A 20,441-nucleotide genomic window follows, 5' to 3' on the forward strand; every position below is an offset into this window, starting at 1 on the left:
AGTATGTAACTGGGAGTTGTCCAAATTCAACTCCATGTTGAATACAATGTTTATTAAACAAGTCATTAAATGTGTTAATTTGAAGCTTTCATAAATATTATTAAAATACCACAGTGACTGCAGGAATTATTTAGAGCTTAGACCAACAGAAGGATTCTGTGGGCAAGAAGTAACATTAACAGATATTGTTCATAATTGCTAGTGCATGGTGATAGCAAAACCAGACTGACTAAAGTCCATTTCTGCAGAAAAACTACTCCTTTATTGTCAGCACCCTGGCCGGGCAGCAGAGCGGGGCAGGGATGACCACTGCCCATCCTCGGGATGCCAATGAAACTGAAAGGGGTCAAGGGGACAGATTCAAGGCCAACAAGGAACAAGTGCAAAGTGGTAGCGAGTTGAACAAAAGCAAACAGATAAATCCTTGGGAGTGACGAAATCAGAAGTCAACTTCAAGTTCAAAATGAAACACATTTAAAATGTCGGGCTTCCCTGGTGGCGCAGTGGTTGAGAGTCCGCCTGCCGATGCAGGGGACACGGGTTTGTGCCCCGGTCCGGGAAGATCCCACATGCCGCAGAGCGGCTGGGCCCGTGAGCCATGGCCGCTGAGCCTGCGCGTCCAGAGACTGTGCTCCGCAACCGGAGAGGCCACAGCAGTGAGAGGCCCGCGTACCGCAAAAAAAAATTTTTTAAAAGTCAACAGGCTGCTGGAATGCATAAAAATTCTGTGAACAAACCACAGGTATTGAGAGGTCAGAACTCTGGGTCTAGGATATTGTGCCTAGCCTGGAGACTTCTCTCTAAGAAACAGCCACGAACTTAGAGGTCATAATTGACCCACCAGATAGCATATTAGATTCTATGGAAAAACAATTTTTAACTTCTGTTTTTCATCCTGGAAAGAGTTAACATGACAAGGTATATAAGTCAGATCCTCTACCACTGACAAGTGTCTTACCTGAATTGTGACAAATGGCAAAGATGAGATACTTAGTTTCACTATGAAGACAAATCTGAAAATGCAGAGGGAGTGAACATTTGGATCAGTTGAAGAGCATAAGCTCTCATAAGCTCTCCTCGTCTCTTTTACATGTGGACAAGCTGGCTTTCCCCTCTAAGCCTCCTGAGAGACACCACGGGAAAGTGAAGAGAGAAGGGAGTCCCACAGACTAGGAAGGATCAATAAACAAACTGCTGGACCTAGAGCAGGTTGTTTAACCTCCCATATCTCCTTAGTTTCCTTATCTGTAAAACAAAAGAGGTTGTTGCAGGAGATAAAGATAAGAGGCGCAAGGCTCCAAGCAGAGTGCTGAACAAAGGGAAAGCAATTAACAAATGGTTATCATCATCTTCATTATCAAACTCCAAACCAAACGACACAGAGAGGTCTTTCTATAGCTGATGAAAATTTCACCCCATTCTCCCTGTAACAGGGCCCTCAAATGCTGCAGGGGCCGCATGGATGGTTGGATAAACCTCATAAGCTTCATTCCTCCAACTGTACGAAGACAAAAAACGCAGTGGTTCTTTTCTATCTATGGCCTATGACAATCACATGCTTAGCTAATTATTATTAATTAGTTCATCTTTTACAGTAGGAACATTATGTACCCTATCTCCCACCCCCACCCCAAGATCCAGAAGTGAGGTTTTTTGGGGGGTTTTCCCAACTGTGTTAAACAGCCGGTTCATTCCCAGGGAGGTGGCCCAACTCAAGACTCTGGGATAACCAATGTATACTTAGCCCAAATCATTTCTAGTACGGAGACTCAACTGACAACAGTAACACAGTTTTACAATTGAATGACTCCAAAGCCAGATGAGATGAGCAAAAACAATTCTTGACCCTGTGGCTGCCTTTTTATTATGATCACCAACCCAAGAGAGAAGGGTCTTTTCATCATTGGCTTTGAAGGATTAGAAGAGACTAATGCTTGGGGCTAATGAAAGAGTAAGGCAAACATTTACAAATCATTTAAGTGTACATACTCCCACCAACATATGAGAGAAGTACTCACAAAACCTCTCTTGGTGGCAATATATCTTTTCTGAAAGGGGGATTGTGGTCTCATGAAATGCCTCACTAACGCTTCTGCTCAAGTGGCTTTATACTCTGGCTAAGCAACAGAAGAGAAGAAAAACACTGGGTTTTGTTTGTGTTTTACTTTTTTTTTTTTTTTTTGGCGGTACGCGGGCCTCTCACTGTTGTGGCCTCTCCCGTCGCAGAGCAGAGGCTCCGGACGCGCAGGCTCAGCGGCTACGGCTCACAGGCCCAGCCGCTCCGCGGCATGTGGGATCTTCCCAGACCGGGGCACGAACCCGTGTCCCCTGCATCGGCAGGCGGACTCTCAACCACTGCGCCACCAGGGAAGCCCTGTGTTTTACTTTTTGCAACCTCTAGTACAGAAGCAGGGATTCCTGCTAGAACATGTCACTCATCAGCCCCTTGTCTTACACAACAGGCCTCTTTGAGACGGCTCCACATCTTCCTCCCCTGTCGCTGAATGCAGACAAAAAGACCCAGGACTGGTATCGTACCAATTGATCACATTCGCTGCTTTTCCACGTGTATATTCACAGAGTTATGTCATAAAGAATTTTTCACAAACAGAACTGTCATCCTTTAGGTTTTGTATTTATATGTTATTTAAACTTGCCAAGTATTTCCATTTGATTGGCAAACTCCTCAGCTTTATCTAGAGGGCTGGTATCATCCCCATTCACAGAGGGGGAACCTAGAAGTGCAAAACACTCTACTAAAGTTCAACTAGGTTTGTGCTCCCAATCTCAAGTTTAATTTTGAGACTAAGTGAGAACACCTGCATTTTATGCAAAAGTGGCCTGTTAATAAATTCTTAACTAGCTGACAGAACAGTTTTTTAAAACTTTTTTCTAATGTTAGTAGTGCAGAAGAAAGTTCTGCTTTGACCTCTTTGGCACTATAAATATCCAAACTCTGCCAAACTGATGGGTGAGTGGCATTCTGACACAAGGCATGTAAAATGTACTTAATAAGGTTGCTTAACTTTCTTAGGGGATTTTCATATTGTACACGTAACTGTTTATATATTGCTCAGAGAGTCCTAGAAGGCAACAGATGAGGAAACTGAGGACAGGGATATGAGTCCTGCTTATGGGCTTGTGGCTAGGTGCCTGCCCCATCCCTGAAAAAGGAGTGCAGAGAAGAACGCAAGGAAGAGCTGAGATTTGAGGCAGGAACCCAGGCCCAGCTCACCCCGCTCCTGTAACCTTGCATACCGTAGTGCTAGTGTCCAAGGCTTGCCATTTTCAAGACTGCTATTCACCCTATGAGCGTCTCACCTTAATCATATAGTGGTTTTGACACTTGTATTGATGCATTACAAAAATGGGACATTTATTGTTAACATTTCTGAAACAGACTGGTTTACCAATAAATGCTATTCTTTTTCTACACAACTTCGTTATTCCTAAATAAAAGAGTACAAATGTGAAAAACTAACTTCCTTATCATAGCTAAAAGCTTATACTAATGTGTCATAAGGACTGCCTGTGATTGCATAAGTGATAATCACGACAGGCATTCCTTCTTCAAATCTACTCACAGTCTTCTAAGTTACATGGGATACACTATAAACTTACATGCTTTTAATGTCTAATGACGTTAAGACTCACTATACCATGTAATCCCACATCACAAGAAAGGGAAGACTTCTGGTGGAAGAAACCACTGTCTTTTTACTTAAAAGAAGTTACCTACTGTATACTTATACTTAAAATGCAATAATTCTTATGGACTTATATATACTACCAAATGTAAAATAGATAGCTAGTGGGAAGCAGCCACATAGCACAGGGAAATCAGCCCTGGGCTTTGTGACCACCTAGAGGGGTGGGATAGGGAGGTTGGGAGGGAGACGCAAGAGAGAGGAGATATGGGGATATATGTATATGTATAGCTGATTCACTTTGTTATAAAGCAGAAACTAACACACCATTGTAAAGCAATTATACTCCAATAAAGATGTTTAAAAAAATGCAATAATTCTGTATCCAAGAAAGAAAAATAAAGGATTTAAACCATAAACTTATCCTACCAAAGAAAGCAAGCAGTAAACCACAAAATCACACAAAAAATAAGGCAGACTATAAAATAAAATGCTGTGTCTGGTATCTCACTGATAAAAATACAATTTATGAAAGTGTTTTTATTACGTGACAGAATGCATGTAAGTTTAGTTACGATTTTATTGATACATACGCATTTTTACTAATCAGAAATATACTGACCAAAGGTAAACACATGAATGTTCAACAGCTGCACAAGTTATTGACTTAAAAATTCTTCTTTGCACACATCCATGTAATTTCTTAATGTAGAAAAAGGAGATTTCTGCACCTACTTCCACCGGAAGATGCTACAGGCCAAGGAAGGGTGTTTCATTGGCTCTTCCTCCCTGCCAGAGGCCCCAGCACTGAGCATCTCAGAGCACTAAGCCCACACCTCCCCTAGAGCCACTGCACACGCTGCAAGGGCAGCCTGCATGACACACCTCATCAGGGGCTGCAGCAAACTTTCCACATCTCTCGTATTGCTTAGTATAGCACCTTGCTTATAACAGAGCCCAATATTTTATTTCCCTAACTTGTTTTATCTCAAGGTACCTCAAGGTCATTGTAAAAAATTGTGTTCAACTGCATATGTACACAGAAAATAAAAACTCCCCCTAATCTCTCCATAGATGACTGAACAATATTTCATGCACGTCTGGCCTTAGGCCAGGTCTGTCAACAGACACGTCTTAACACCTACTTAGCTAAATTTTACATGCTGGAGACAAGCAGATCTGCTCACCAGACAGAGTCATCCTGGCTGGACATCAGTCTTCATAAAAGCTACTCATTCCCTCTTCCTTGTAATAAGCCTTAACTTCAATACAAACAAAAGTGCAGCAGCTACTCTAAAGAAGGAAAACAAGGAAAAGAAACTATGAAAGTATCAGTAGGGAAATCAACCACATATTTGGAATTCTATGGGAATAAGTTAACAGAAGAAAACAGGCACCTGGCAGGAAAAAATTTTAAGGAAATTATTGAGACGTGATACATTTCCTGTCAAAACAACACATGAGGTGGTGATTCATTTGATTAGTATCTTTCAAGCACTATGCGACTTTAAATGCTCCATAAACTTAGTGATATTCAACTGTGGCAACAAAGGATTTTATTTTTTAAGTACTAAGCTGTTCAAATGATCCTGTGCCCAAGAATAAAAACAAGCATGTACTCAATGTATTCACAACAGTTTTCTTTAATGTCACTAAGGCAAGATAAGGAACGACTGTTTGCCTTCCCTAGTTTAGTTTTGGCCAAACTGGTGGCCGTGGACGTAATTCAAGTTGTGGAGTCTTTAGTCCTGGACTGGAGAGCTGTCCGCCAACAACAGAAACATTAGAATCAGTTCGCACGTAACTTAAGCAGACACCAAAGCCTTGATCAAACATTCAGAATTCTGTAAAATTGCTTCCATTCTCAAGTGTCTGTAGTTAGAAAAAAATATATATATATGGCTGGGTTTTTCCATACAAATTTAAAATGTAAACTCATTACCAAACTATTGCCAAAATAAATTGAAATAAAAAATAGACATACTGTTTGATAATATCCAAGTTTCTCCCCTGCTCCCCACCAAATAGTTATCATAAACCCAAATCTGAAAGGGATTTTTTTAAATTAGCAACAATTATGTAGGTTCGTTAAGAGTTTCAAGGCAAGTGCAGGAGTTTCTAGCTGAGTTATGACACCTGAAAGATACTCCGATTATATTTATGAACTAAGTACACAGATTTTCATGAAAATTTCTATTTCTTAACTTCACTTCTGTTTTTATAACATCACTGAAGCTGATACAGATTTACTATATAGATTATGCTTAGGAAACTATAGCAAACAACAACAACAACAGTAACACAAAGACTAGACAATACTTTGATTCCCATTATACCAGGTACGGCTGCCAGGCTGCTGAGAGCACCCTGCCCTCGCCACCTCCACATCACAACATACGCGTGTGCTTTCATGGCTGCTGATTTGGCAGCACTGAGATTTCCTGAAAAGCTACTTCTAAGCCTCTTCTCTCTAAGCCTTCAGCACCCATACAGGCCTGCCTCTTAGTAATTACTCGCCAAACTCAACTCAATGATGGCTCAAAACTCTAACAGAACTCTCAAACTCCGAGGTAGAAAAGCTTTGGAAAGAACTCCTGGATAAAGGTTTAGAGCCCCTACACCCAGCAAGTAGAATCCCAAACACCAGTACAATAGGATATCTTTATCTTGAGGTGTCACGCCTTAAAATGCCACCTTTTTATGGGCACAAGTTTATGTTCTGTAATATGACTAGTCAGGAGCTACATTAAATACTAGAGGTTTTAGAAATTTGCTGTACCTTTTGAAAGAAAAGGAGGATTTCACTTGTTCGATTTTACAAGTTTAAAACAAAGTGGAGCGAGGTGGGGAAGGAGGGGGGAGAAAGAGAAAGAACCATTATAAGTGTTATTTTAGCTAAAAACTGGCATTTATCAAAAATGCCATGAATTTTAGTGCATATTCTCCACCCAGCCTCAATGGAGTTAGGGACATAAAGTCCATCTGCTAAAATGAAATTAATACCTATTTTCAGTCATCTTTGAATTCAATTAAAAATAATTACTAGATTATTACTGGCTGAGTCCACCTCACTGCTTGTGAAGTATTCAGACAACAATAACATGAGCTGCCATCACAGGGAAATCTCAGGGTATAAGCAACCATTTCTCCCTGTAAAGATGCAACCCTGAAGTAGCTTCTTCAAACCCAACTTCCTCAACAGTTCAGATGTTGCCAGTCAAATGTCTGAAAGTGCTCTGAAAACCAAACATTGGCTAGTAATCCAAGGGAGGCTTAAGACACCATCCTTACCTCCAGAGAAACACAGAACTCGAGTTAGGATGTACCATGGAGAAGGGGTTGGCCCAACCCCTCAGGTGCACATGAGGTCACTAGGGGGACTTCCCTGGCGGTCCAGTAGTTAATAAGACTCCACGCTTCCACTGCAGGGGGCACGGGTTCAATCCCTGGTCGGGGAACTAATATCCCACGTGCCACATGGCATGGCCAAAAAAAAAAAGAAGCAACCTAAAAATTAAAGGACATGAGAATTTTGCCTCATAATTCCTGTCCCATGGAAACTTGTTTTTCTTTTTTGTTATTATTTTATTTTTTGATTGAAGTCTAGTTGATTTATAATGCTGTGCCAATCTCTGCTGTACTGCAGAGTGACTCAGTTATACACATAGAGACAGTCTCTTTTTTATATTCTTTTCCATTATGGCTTATCACAGGATACTGAATATAGTTCCCTGTGCTGTACATTAGGACCCTGTTGTTTATCCAGTCTGTATGTAATAGTTTGTATCTACCAACCCCAAACTCCCAGTCCATTCTTCTCCCTCCCCCCTTCCCCTTGGCAACCACAAGTCTGTTCTCTATGACCGTGAGTCTGTTTCTGTGTTGTAGATAGGTTCATTTGTGTCATATTTTAGATTCCACATATAAGTGATATCACATGGTATTTGTCTTTCTCTTTCTGACTTACTTCACTTTGTATGATAATCTCCAGTTGCATCCATGTTGCTATAAATGGCATTATTCGTTCATTTTTATGGCTGAGTAGTATTCCATTGTATATATGTACCACATCTTCTTTATCCATTCATCTGTCAATCGACGGTGAGGTTGTTTCCATGTTTTGGCTATTGTGAACAGTGCTGCTGTGAACATTGGGGTGCATGTATCTGTTTGAATTATAGTTTTCTCTGGGTATATACCCAGGAGTGGGATTCCTGGAGCATATGGTAGTTCTATTTTTAGTTTTCTGAGGAACCTCCATACTGTTTTCCATAGTGGCTGCACCAACTTACATTCCCCCCAACAGTATAGTAGGGTTCCGTGGAACCTTTCTAAGTAAAGAACAAGGAACAATTCGAATTCCCATGGCTGACTTTAAAGATTTTAAAGATTCTTGACACTATGTTTTATATTCAATAAGCAAGCTATCAACATTTCTGGTTATTAAATAGGAGAAGAAAAAACACATAAGCGTTTTATATGACAACTTAGTGTAACATGAAACATAACAATTTAAGAGAAATGCTTCTATTTCATTCCCCCTAAGAATCCATCCATTTAAAACTTAATAAAACATTAATAATAGGTTTTGTGTATTGCCCCTGACCACCAAGAATGGTGAGTGGCCAGCAGGAGACTAGCTAAGTCTCTAAGGGCTGTGATAACCGGTATAAAAGCAACTTCCAGAAATTCATCCCTGAGAACTTCTGAGGGAAGTTGCAAAGCTAGCAATTTCACAAAAGGCAACGCTGAAGAGTTAGATGAGCTGTTTCTTATACATAAATATATGTAGTGATACATAGTGGGTGTTCTGTCACTCCATCCCATCCAAATTCCACCTCCAAACGTTATTATCAATCAATGAAATCACTACCTAAAGAAATCATCATGATTCATAGAACTAATAGAAGACTTCCCATCTGGAAAGGATACGGATTCTGTGGAGATGTGGACAGATCATTATATTCAAGGAGCTCCCAATTCCTATAGGTTTGTGCTCTTTTCTACTCAAATGATAAAAAGAATTGTTTTGTTTTTATCCTCTTTCCTGCCTCTTTTCCAGAACAAATAATGAGGATGTCATGCTTTAAGAACTGTGTCAGACATACTAAAGCCCCAAATAACATGAGGCTGCCAAAAAACTAAGGATAATCAGAGGTTTTTTTTAAATTTTATTTATTTATTTATTTTCGGCCGTGTTGGGTCTTCGTTTCTGTGCGAGGGCTTTCTCTAGTTGTGGCGAGCGGGGGCTACTCTTCATGGTGGCGCGTGGGCCTTTCACTGTCGCGGCCTCTCTTGTTGCGGAGCACAAGCTCCAGACGCGCAGGCTCAGCAGTTGTGGCTCACAGGCCTAGTTGCTCCGCGGCATGTGGGATCCTCCCAGACCAGGGCTCGAACCCGTGTCCCCTGCATTGGCAGGCAGATTCTCAACCACTGTGCCACCAGGGAAGCCTGATAATCAGATTTTTATTTTAACTTATTTTTTAAGCCAGAACATCAAGGAAGGGATAGATAGGTCTGCTTAGGACTGGTGATGTAGCGTAGATGAATGATAAGGAGAACCCCTCTACAGCGATTGAGATGTTGTCTCCTCTTGGAGAGAGATAACCTTCCAATTGAAAAGGACAGAAAGAACATCTGTAAGTGGGAAAGTCGATCATAAGAGGGCACCTAGAGGCTCTGAATAAGTTACAGGCTGCTGGACATGCCAAGATAGGAAAGAATCCAATGAGATTTTCCAACCATAATCAGTCAGAAACTGTGGACAATGACAGGATTCAAATATAGGAGACACGAACGTATCATGTCAATTTTCACAAAAGCCAATTCTAAACTACAGACAGAAGGAGCTTCATATTGATCGTAAGCAAGATTCTAGAACAGATTAAAGGGCTGATGTCTGAGTACCTCAGAGGAAGCAGTGACTACTTGAAGCCAGTGTGGGTTCCCCAAGAATAAGTCACGTCACAATAACCCCATTCCATTATGTGGTTACCAAACTGGTAACTCTATATAGTAGAGGTACAGTAGATTTGGTTGACAAAGCATATATCCTTATGACAGGATGGAGGACTAAGAATCCGATGCTAGTGCCAATAGGAGTAATTCGCTGAACAACTCTACCCGAAATTGATAAACATCAATCTGAAGTGAAGTTTGTATAGACACATCAAATCGTTCTGCCCTAGACCTCAGCCTAGGCAATAATTTTATTATTTCCTTAAGACATTAAAGAAATGCATGTCAAATCTGTGGACAACTTGGAACAAAAGAGGGTAGTGAATGATAAATGTATAGATAAACAATCTAAAAGACTTTGAAAGGCTAGAACAGATGGTCATTTACAGGAAAATTTAGATAAATATTAAGTTTTATTTATAGGACTAAGGAGCCAATTGCACACATCCATGAATGAGGAGATGGGGCTCAGCAGCAACAGGTGTAAAAACAAACTGGTTATTTTGAGATGACTGAATATCAAGAGCCAATGGCCTTGTTTAGAAGGACCGTAGTTGGAAAGCCATTGTTTGAGAAATTATTCTGTCCTAGGTTCTGTGCTAAGCATTTTACATAGACTATCTTATTGTGTCCTTTTAACCCTATAAGAGAAATAGGTAAAAACTGAGACTAAAAGTTTAGATGACTTGCCCAACACAAGGTAGAGAGTAGCAGAGCTGAGAGTCCCCCCAACTTTCTAACCTGTAACTGGTAATCTTAACTATGAGGTTTCAGTGCTTCCCTGGGGGACGAGGCGGGTCTCAGCAAGGGTGGGAATGGTTCTACTATACTCTGCACCTTCGGTCAGCATCCAGAAGTACTACACTTTAAGAAGAATATAGCAAATTGGTATATGTTCAGTATTCAGGGTAGTGAGAGGATTCAAAATCATGTCACTTAACAAGAGCTGAAAGAGATTTACCAACTTAAATAAGGCTTAAAGGTAGGGTATGCAATTAATTTTCAAAAATGTAGGGGGCAGGGCTTCCCTGGTGGTGCAGTGGTTGAGAGTTCGCCTGCCGATGCAGGGGGCGTGGGTTCGTGCCCCGGTCCAGGAAGATTCTACATGCCGCAGAGCGGCTGGGCCCGTGAGCCATGGCCGCTGAGCCTGTGCATCCGGAGCCTGTGCTCCGCAACGGGAGAGGCCACAACAGTGAGAGGCCCGCGTACCGTTAAAAAAAAAAAAAAAAATGTAGGGGGCTGTCATGTAAAATAACTTGTTCATAATGGCCCCCAAGCAGCAGAACTATCAAATTTAATACAGGGGAGATGGTTTTTTAACAGCCTAAAGGTTTCCAAAGATAGACCACCTACAAACCAATGAAAATAGCCCTGGGAAAGCTCTAAACTACAACAAAGCAGCAGCAGAAACCCTGTGGAGCTCAAAAACTGAGGATGACAGCAGAGAGAAGCATAGGAAGCATTTTACTTGCATCCCTCTAACCCTCAGTCCAGAGCAGCTTGGTGCCAAGAAGGATCCCCATGGAGGGATTTCAGGCCACAAGGAAAAGGACAGTAGTAGAACTCTGGTAGGCCACCTCAACAATTCACAAAGGACAACCGCAAGAGGGGAAGAACAAAGGAACTACAAAACAATCAGAAAGCAATTAACAAAATGTCAATAGTATGTCCTTACCTATCAATAACTAAATTACTCTAAATGTAAATGGTTTAAATTAAAAGACAAAGAGTTGGGGCTCCCCTGGTGGCACAGTGGTTGAGAGTCCACCTGCCGATGCAGGGGACACGGGTTCGTGCCCTGGTCCGGGAAGATCCCACATGCCACAAAGCGGCTGGGCCTGTGAGCCATGGCCGCTGGGCCTGCGTGTCCGGAGCCTGTGCTCCGCAACAGGAGAGGCCACAACAGAGAGAGGCCTGCATACTGCAAAAAAAAAAAAAAAAAAAAAAAGACAAAGAGTGGCTGAATGGACAAAGATACAAGACCCAAGTATATGCTTCCTACAAGACACTCAACTTTAAGGACACTCATAGGCTAAAAGTGAAAGGATAGGAAAAGATACTCCATACAAATGGAAACTAAAAGAACAGGGATAGCTATACTTATGAGACAAAATAAACTTTAAGTGAAAACTTATAAGAAGACACAAGGTCATTATATAATAATGAGGTCAATTCATCAAGAGGATATAACAATTGTAATTATATGCATGCCAATACTGGAGCACCTAAATATATTGAACAATTATTAACAAATCTGAAGGCAGAAACAGACAGCAATGCAAGAGTAGGGGACTTCAATAACCTACTTTCAACAATGGATAGATCATCCAGACAGAAAATCAATAAGGAAATAATGGACTTGAAGTATACTTTAAGCCAATGTACCTAACAAACGTACAAAACATTCCACCCAACAGCAGCAGAAAACACATTCTTCTCAAGCACACACAGAACATCCTCCAGGACAGATCATATGCTAGGTCACAAAATTAGTCTTAACAAATTTAAGAAGATGAAAGTCATATAAAATATCTTTTTTCAACCACAATGGTATGAAACTAGAAATCAATAACAGAAGGAACACCAGGAAAAAAAAAAACAGATGTGTGTAATTTAAAACACACTCTGAAAAACCAACTGGTCAAAGAAGAAATCAAAAGAGTAATTCAAAAATCTTGAGACAAGAATAGAAACACAACATACCAAAACGTATGGGATGCAGCAAAGGCAGTTCTAAGAGGGAAGTTTTTAGTGATTAACATTTAAATTAATGAAAAAAGAAACATACACAAATCAATAAATGTGTTAATAAATGCAGAAAAAGCATTTAACAAAAATTCAACATCCTTTAATAAGAACTCAACAAATTGGGTACAGAAGGAACACACCTCAACAAAATAAAGGCCATATATGACAAACCCACAGATAATACTATACTCAACAGTGAAAGGTTGAAAGCTTTCCCTCTAAGATCAGGAGCAAGACAAGGATGTCCCCTCTTACCACTCCTATTCAACATAGTACTGGAAGTTCTAGCCACAGCAATTAGGCAAGAAGAATTAAAAGGCATTCAAATAGGAAAAGAAGTAAAAATGTCTGTTTGCAGATGACATGATCTTGTATAGAAAATCCTCAGTACTCCACAAAAAAACTGTTAGACCTAATAAATGAATTCAGTAAAGCTGCAGGATACAGAATCAACATACAAAAATCTGTTGCATTTCTGTACACTAATTAACTATCTGGAGAATAAAGAAAATAATGCCGTTTACAATAGCATCAAAACCAGTAAGATACTTAGGAATAAGTCTAACCCAGGAAGTGAAAGATCTACACACCAAAAACTGTAAGACACTGAAGAAACTGAAGACAAACAAATGGAAAAATATCCGTGTTCATGAATCAGTGGAGTTAATATTGTTTAAATGTCCACACTACCCAAAGCCATTTACAGATTCAAAGTAATCCCTATCAAAATTCCAATGACTTTTCAGAAAAATAGAAAAAAAATTGTCCTAAAATCTATATGGAACCACAAAAGTCCCTGAATAACCAAAGCAATATTAAGAACAAGATTGGAGGCATCATACTTCCTGATTTCAGACTATATTACAAAGCTACAATATAACAGTCAAAACAATATGGTACTGGCAGAAAAACAGACATAGCGACCAATGGAACAGAACTGAAAGCCCAGAATAAACCCATGCATATATGGTCAATATTTAACAAGGGTGCCAAAAATACTTAATGGCAAAAGGATAGTCTCTTCAATAAATGGTGTTGGGAAAACTGGATATCCATATGTGAAAGAATAAAATTGGACCACTATCTTACACCACTCACAAAAATTAACTTGGAATGGATTAAGGACTTGTAAAACCTGAAACCATAAGACTCCTAGAAGAAGATAAGGCAGGGGGAGCTCCTTAACATCATCTTAGCAATGATTTTTGGATTTGACACCAAAAGAACAAGGAACAAATGCAAAAAAATCAACAAGTGGCACTACATCAAACTAAAGCTTCTGCACAGCAAAAGAAACCATCAACAAAATGAAAAGGCAACCTACAGAATGGGAGAAAATATCTATAAACCATATATCTAATAAGGGGTTAATATCCAAAATATATAAGGAACTCAAACAAATCAATAGCAAAAAAAAAAATCTCATTTTTAAAATGGGTAGAGGACTTACACAGACATTTTAACAAAGACAACATACAGACAGCCAACAAGCACATGATGCTCAACATCACCAATCAGGGAAATGCAAATCAAAACCACAATGAGATGACCTCACACCTGTTACAATGGCTATTATCAAAAAACGAGAAATAAATGCTGGTGAAAATGTAGAAAAAAGGGAACACTGGTGCACTGTTGGTTGGAATGTAAATTGGTGCAGCTACTATGGATGGAAAACTGGATTGCAATTCCTCACAAAATTAAAAATAAACTACCGTATGATCCAGCAATCCCAATTCTGGGTACATAGCCTAGGAGATGAAATCATTATCTCAAAAAGATTGCATTTCTGTGTTCATTGCAGCATTATACACACTAACCAAGACATGGAAATAACCTAAGTGTCCATAAAGATGAATGTATAAGGAAAATGTAATATGTGTAACACAGTGGAATATCATTCAGCCATTAGAAAAGGAAATCTTGCCTTTTGTGACAACATGGATGAAATGGAGGGCATAGTACTAAGTGAAATAAGCTGCCATAGAAAGACAAATTCTAGGGACTTCCCTGGTGGTGCAGTGATTAAGAATCCGCCTGCCAGTGCAGGGGGACATGGGTTCAATCCCTGGTCCAGGAAGATCCCACATGCCGCGGAGCAACTAAGCCCGTGCACCACAACTACTGACCCTGCGCTCTAGAGCCTGCAAGCCACAACTACTGAGCCCGCATGCCACAACTACTGAAGCCCACGCACCTAGAGTCCGTGCTCCGCAACGAGAAGCCACTGCAGTGAGAAGCCACGCACCGCAACAAAGAGTAGCCCCCGCTCACCGCAACTAGAGAAAGTCCGCACACAACAATGAAGACCCAATGCAACCAAAAGTAAATAAATAAAATATAAATAAATTTATAAGGAAAAAAGAGACAAATTCTATATGCTATATAACATCATCAATATGTGGAATCTTATGAAAAAAAGAGGCCAATTTCATAAAAACAGAATAGAATGGTGACTCACGGGGCTGGGGGAATGAGGAAACAGGGAGATGTAACTGAAAGTCTGTACCTCTTGAAAAGTTCTGAGTATCTAACATACAGCATGGGTGACTATAGTTAAAAATACTGTATTGTATACTAGAAAGTTGCTGAGATTAGATCTTAAGTGTTCTCATCACAAAGAAGTTAACTATGTGAGGTGATAGATGTGTTAATTATCCTTGGTAATCATTCCACAATGTACATGTATATCAAATCATATTGCACACTTTGACAAATAATTGTGTGTATCTAAAGTTGAGGGGGGGGAACAAAGATAGACTGGGGTATCTGTGGTTACTGGTCCCCCATTACTGAAAGTATTCAAGGACAGTATTCAAATGTTCAACCATGTGGAAGTATGCTATACAGGGGGATTGTTCACCTACTAGAAACTAGAGAAAAACCTTTCAGGTTTGTTTCAGTCCTAAGATTCTAACTCTGAACAAGAATTTCATTCATTTCCCCAGACAGAACATATAATTTCCTAAGAGAGGCCTGTGTAGCCTCTCATTTATATCTGAGAAGGATAGCTATCTAACTTCTTGAGCAACATTCTCCTTTCCTCCCCTGCATCCCAATATTTTCCAATTCAATCCACACCTTATACACAGGAAAACAATCACCATTAGCCTCTATGGGGATGCTGTAAACTAGGACTTGTTGACATGACAGTTAGCAAAATTACTAACCAACCAACCAATATAGGTATATTCTGTGCAGCCCCCTACAGAGTAGCCTAAATCAGGGTCCCTGCCATCAATGGGCCTACAGTCAAGTTGGAAAGTTGAGAAGTTGGTCAAGGGTTTCAGAGAGATGGTAGTTTGAACTTGCTTTGAGGATTGCAACAGATTTTCGCTAGAAAGGAAAGGGAACAAAGGAACAAAGTCAAAGAAGGTAGGAAGTACACTGCACATTCCACAGGCAGTTACCAGTCCTGGCTAATGGGAGCGGGGGTGGTGGGACACAAGAGGAGGCAGTAGGAGACAGGTGACTTGCCCATAGCTTAAAAGGGATACCAGGAGAATTACCCTTCCCTGGATTCTTTCAGATGCAGAAAGCCAGAAACACTAAAGGTTAGGCAAGTAGCTAGCAAACCCTTTTATAAATAGCTAGTATCATCTCTTTAAAAAATGATGCCAGGGGACTCCCCTGGTGGTCCAGTGGTTAAGACTTGGCCTTCCAAAGCAGGGGGTGCGGGTTCAATCCCTGGTCGGGGAGCTAAGATCCCACATGCCTCCCGGCCAAAAAGCCAAAACATAAAACAGAAGCAATATTGTAACAAATTCAATAAAGACTCTAAAAATGGTCCACATCAAAAACAAACAAACAAAAAAAGATGTCAGACCCAAGCTGAGTGATTATGAACCCAGGTGATCCCAACGAACAGCCAGGCTCAGAATCCTGGGTTCGGGGCTCAAATAATCCATAATCTCATTAATCACTGGGCACCCCCTAATTTTGAAACTAACACCTGGCCACACAGCAAACCAGGAGGCTGGTGGAGCAAGAAACTGAGGAAAACTGTCGAAAAAGGACCATGCACAGACAATAAACAATGGTCATTAGGGAGAAGAGACAAATTAGCTCCAGAGACTTCGCCTAAACCATCCAGCCCAACGAAAACTTCTTAACCTTCACAAATGGTCAGAAGTCCGTAATGAGACTGCCTTTGCTCCAAGCCCTTCTAGTTTACAGCATCCCTGCAAAGGCCATTGGTGACGTTCTCCTGTGTATCAGGTGTGGAAATACTTTAATCATGAAATTAAGAAATAATCAGTCCACTTGTCTTTCATCTTCCCAGATCTACCCCACCCCTCTTCCACAAGAAGGGGTTCCACAGAAGAAAGGGAGCAGGATGGCCTATGACCCACATGCATGGGATCCAGACTTTCAAGTCTGAAATCTCTCTCGACTAAGTCCAGAAAGATAACTCAGTCATTTCAACCTGATGACTGTCTGGTGATCAAAGTGAGGTAAGTTAATAGTATTATTTCATAATCCCTTCAAACGTTTACTGACCGCCCGCTGCAGGCGCAGTACTGACCCTGTGGACAGTACATTCCTGGCTGTGTCGCCCAAGACAGCCACGGCTGAACTGACAAACGCCCTCCTCACCTTCAAGTTTCAGGACAGTATAGAATGTTAGAACCAGAGGTCCTTAGAGACCATCAAGTTTACCCCTTTCCATTTGACCAGATGAGAAGCTGAGACCCACAGAGGGGTCATACTTGCCCAAGGTAACACAGATGAGAGGCCACAGGCAATAGTCTCCATCCCTGCCTTGGACTCCCAGCCTAAGGCGCTTCCCCTTGAGATCACACGGACATCTCACTGCCTTCTGAAACCTGGAAAACCTGCTCAAGCTCCTTTTTTTTTTAATGTCTATTTTCTATTTGTTATAAATATAACCATCATTTTCTGGCACTTAATCTCTGCCAGGCACTACCAGAGGGGCTCTCTGCAAATTAACTCACTGAATTCTCCCAACAACCCTAGAGGGCAGGTTACAGTGATTATCCCCATTTACAGATGGGAAACCTGAAGTAGAGAGAGGTGGTACAGCCAGGACAGAGCCAGGACCGTCTAATGAGACAGGCTGGCTCCAGAGTCCCCACTCTTAACCACTTGGTTATAGTTTACTAAAGATAATTGCTTTAACGTATAAAATGATGGAAGAAGAGGTGCAAGCCTTAAAAAGGACATGATCACTAGTGCATGATAATGAATTTAAGAGCTAAACCATACATTTCATTAATATATACAATATAGTTCATGATTATTTATTAAGGGAATGTCTGTATACTTGAGGGAAATACAGAAAGCATGTTAACATCTTAAGCATTTTTTAAAGGCAAAATGATCGTGCGCACACCAGTCAAACAAAGCCTGCCACTTGAAATAGGCAGAATGTTATCTGAGTGCTGAGTACACATGCTATTATGTAAAGCGAAGGTGTCGTTGCCCATCTCCATCTATGCTGGCCTTCACTCGTCGCTAGGAGGCATTTCTTTTACATCAACTTTCTACAGAAATCAAACCTCAAATTAATAAACTGAGGATTAAAATAAGAAAACACACCTCTGAAAATTAAAATACATTTTTTATAAAAGTGTTCAAAACCAAGATCACTGGAACAAATGCCCAATATTCAATTATGTTTTCACTTTCCTTCATACTAAAAATGATGTCAAATCTCATTACCTTGGTTATCCAGGAGAAGAAGTCCAGGAGCAATAATGGTAGAAATAAGCAAATTTCAATTGTGCCAAAGAGCAAATTTCAAGGGAAAACTTGCCGTCAAGTTAAGAAGATGTACTATCACAGAAAAAATTACCTGCCATTTTATCAGCCAAATGTCTTAGTGTTGAGTGTGGAGAGGCCCACTCAAAATGCAACAGATCCTAAAAATTCTAAAATCAGAAAAGGACTGTCTTAGACATGAAATCCACAGTCCAGAGAATTAAAGCAGAGAGCAATGCCAGGCACATAGTAGGTCCTCAAATATTTGTTGAATAAATATAAGAAAATGTTCACAAAAAGAGAGGGGCATGATAGAGACTAGCAAAATGGCAACATAGCAGAGCGACACTGCTTTGAGGTTTTGAGAACTTTTAAATACCAGGAAAATAACAAAAGAACTAAGGATTATAGAGACTGGACAAAAATGGCAGAGTACCATCCAATCAGGGCAAAATGCTCTGTGGTCTAGTACCTGACCTGCACTTCGTAAGAAAAATATCTCTAAGCCCAGCTTTGCCTATGGGAGGGATCTGGACTCAAGCCCTACAGCGTGGCATAATATTTACAGTACAACTCTAACATGGCAAAATTCCCTGAATTTGGTGCACTTCAAGTATAACACTGTTTTTAATTTAGAACTCTCAGTGGGAGTTGCCCAGCTTGACCCATCTCTTCGTAACAAATTTAAGGTCACAGGAAAATTATCCTATAGCTTCTCTGCTTCACTAAAGCAGCATAAATACAAATGCAATTAGACAAAACCTACATAAACCAGATCTGTCATATCTGATCAGTAAATTAAAGCATAATAAAATTACAGTCAGCCTGGGAGTTTGAGGGTAATTTGGACTCTCTGCAGTACCATTCTAACCATGTGCCAATTGTAAAGGGTTTTCCGACATTTACTGGGTTGGCCAAAAAGTCTGTTCAGGTTTTTCCGTAAGATGTTATGGAAAAACCCGAATGAACTTTTTGGCCAACCCAATGTATCATAAACCTCTTTACTGGGGAGTCACACTTGGTCATAAACTCTGGCAGAACTTGCAGGTAGAGCTTAAGTACCAATATAATGGTTACCAACTTTGTACCAAATGCTTAATATAGAAGTAACATTATATTCCTTTATTTGTTTCAATACCTATTTAAAACACATATCTTTTTCTCATTTACCAAAGGAGGTCATGTGTCACAGCTCACCTGAAATTCCTGTGCAACTTAAGTCTTAGCCACAACAGTAGTTTCTTATAAGAGCACAGTGAGAAAATATTCCAAACTCTTCTGCAGTACTCACATGATTAAACAAAAAAAGGTGTGAAACACAAGTGAGGCCCCTGATGAAATTTCATAGAGCCTTAGTTACCAACTACTATTTCCTCTTTACCTTTAAGTGTTTCCAAACTGCTCAGAGGACAGCAGAGGTGCTTCAAAGGAAAGTATAACGACACACCTGTTACATAACCTGTTCTTGGTTGGCCAGGCTATGTGGTTTTGATAAGGAAGAAAACACAATCAAAAGCAGGACAAACACTGATTCTCTGTTCTCCATTCTCCCATTAGCCAGGACATTCACCTGAGTCAAACGCCCAATAGCTAGCTCTGTGCCTCAGTTTCTCTAACCACTAAATAGGAGGTCTGATGCTATCCTAATTCCCATCTGATCAAAGTTAATGAGCACAATAATCACACAGAAAGTCCACATCAGAACATTACACTGAAATACTATGTTGTATAAGAAAACTCCAAAGGTTTTTGCAGTAGTAATTTCTTTTGCTCCAAATACGACAAAGGAATCAGATTGGCTATTAATCCAGATGAGGCAAATACCTATGTGCTTTAAGTATGTGTATATAAAAACCCAAGACAGGTATACTAAAAAGCTTCCCAGGTAATCTGCCTGGATTATCATGTGCAAAGAGCAACCCACAGAACCCAAGAGAACAGGTCTTCGATTTTTTTGTTGTGAAAAAAGGACTTCAATTCCCCTGACATCTTCAGGGCCTAGAACACAAGATGGCAAAGCTTTAGAAAACCAGGGACCCCATGGGACCCCAAATGATCAGTTCCTTCTAAACATCTTACGTTTTCGTATTTCTTACCCAATTGGCGCGGGTCTGGTGGTAAACCTCTTTAACTCTGGGTCTGCGGGGACTTGTCTCGACTCAGGCAGAGGTCAAGAAGGGAGAAGCTGCGCAAACACAGATGTTGCTGCCAGCTACAACCAATGGGGGGGGGCGGGGGGGGGCGCTGTGAGCTCCTAGGGAGGAAGATGGATTCTCTCCTGGAAATCTAATTGGTGTCTGGGAAACGAGAGTTGGGTTTCCAAGGCTGCCTGAGCACCCAGCTTCCACAAAGCCCTGCATAGGCGAG

General features: G+C 40.6%; 1 protein-coding gene across 1 annotated transcript in view; it reads right to left on the reverse strand.

Annotated features, from left to right (window-relative positions):
* The window catches only part of ARHGEF28 (Rho guanine nucleotide exchange factor 28), a 307,797-nt gene that overhangs the window by 286,357 nt on the left and 999 nt on the right, over positions 1–20,441 (reverse strand).

The sequence above is a fragment of the Delphinus delphis genome, chromosome 3 (assembly GCF_949987515.2).
Source record: "Delphinus delphis chromosome 3, mDelDel1.2, whole genome shotgun sequence".
Classification (NCBI taxonomy): Eukaryota; Metazoa; Chordata; class Mammalia; order Artiodactyla; family Delphinidae; genus Delphinus; species Delphinus delphis.